Raw genomic sequence first — 1,633 nt, forward strand, 5'->3', positions numbered from 1 at the left:
GGTTTGGAGTGCGGCCATCCATCCTTCATTTTACGCTAAAAAAAGTCCCCCGGTGTAGTTCCATTGTCTATCATAATTTTTTTTAAAGGCCGGGTACTGGCTTGCTGGCTCGCTCCTTAGCAACTAGTTATTCTGCAAATAGAATTTTTGGACCATTGACATTTATACAGAGCTAAAAATAGCCACTGATTACTGTGTAAATGTCACTGGCAGAGAAGGGGTTAAACACTAGGGGGGCGATCAAGGGGTTAAATGTGTTCTCTCAGCGTGTTCTAACTGTAGGGGGGGGGGGAATGGGCTACCTAGGACATGACAGAGAACGCTGTTTTCAGTGACAGGGAGATCCCCATCATGTCACAAGGCAGAACAGGGAAGGGCCTTGTTTACTTGGGCATCTCCCCGTTCTGCCTCTCCTGATTGCTGGACACCGGCAGACGTTGAGTTTGAGGTCTATTTCACATGAGAGCGAGGTTCTGCTGTGAATGGGCCCTTAGGGCTCTTCAGAACCCACAGCAATGTGTGTGACTGTTGTGTGGGGGGTGGAGCTTTGTGATAATGCAAGACACAGTTTATCCTTTTTAATTTTCCATTAACTTTATTGAAGTCTCGCAACATGACACTCTTCTCAAGTCTGGCCCTAGATATTGTCAGTGCTCTGCAAATAGTGGTTATTATAGCTTGCACTGGGGCCCTGTAATGACTTTGTCAGCCATCCCTACCCTGGGGGGGACTGAGATGAATATGGGGGCGGGGGCTTGTTCTCTCACAGATCCCCCCCCCCCCCAATATGTCACAGGTGTTAGACCCGTCCCATGCCCCTATCCTGGGGGGGACAGGAAGGCGGGGGCTTGTTCTCTCAAAGACCTCCCCCCCATACATCAGTGGTTAGACTCCACCCCTCCCTCCACCCTGGGGGGACTGAGAGGAATATGGGGGTGGGAGCTTGTTCTCTCACCCCCCCCTTCCCCCCATACACCACAGTGGTTAGACCCTGCCCCTCCCCCATCCTGGGGGGACTGAGAGGAATATGGGGGTGGGAGCTTGTTCTCTCACCCCCCCCTTCCCCCCATACACCACAGTGGTTAGACCCTGCCCCTCCCCCATCCTGGGGGGACTGAGAGGAATATGGGGGTGGGGGCTTGTTCTCTCACAGACCCTCCCCCCCATACATCAGTGGTTAAGATCCGCCCCTCCCTCCACCCTGGGGGGACTGAGAGGAATATGGGGGTGGGAGCTTGTTCTCTCACCCCCCCCCCATACACCACAGTGGTTAGACCCCGCCCCTCCCCCATCCTGGGGGGACTGAGAGGAATATGGGGGTGGGGGCTTGTTCTCTCACAGACCCTCCCCCCCATACATCAGTGGTTAAACTCCGCCCCTCCCTCCACCCTGGGGGGACTGAGAGGAATATGGGGGTGGGAGCTTGTTCTCTCACCCCCCATACACCACAGTGGTTAGACCCTGCCCCTCCCCCATCCTGGGGGGACTGAGAGGAATATGGGGGTGGGGGCTTGTTCTCTCACAGACCCTCCCCCCCCATACATCAGTGGTTAAGATCCGCCCCTCCCTCCACCCTGGGGGGACTGAGAGGAATATGGGGGTGGGAGCTTGTTCTCTCACAGACCCTCCCCCC

Source organism: Rana temporaria, chromosome 2 (genome assembly GCF_905171775.1).
Source record: "Rana temporaria chromosome 2, aRanTem1.1, whole genome shotgun sequence".
NCBI classification, from domain to species: Eukaryota; Metazoa; Chordata; class Amphibia; order Anura; family Ranidae; genus Rana; species Rana temporaria.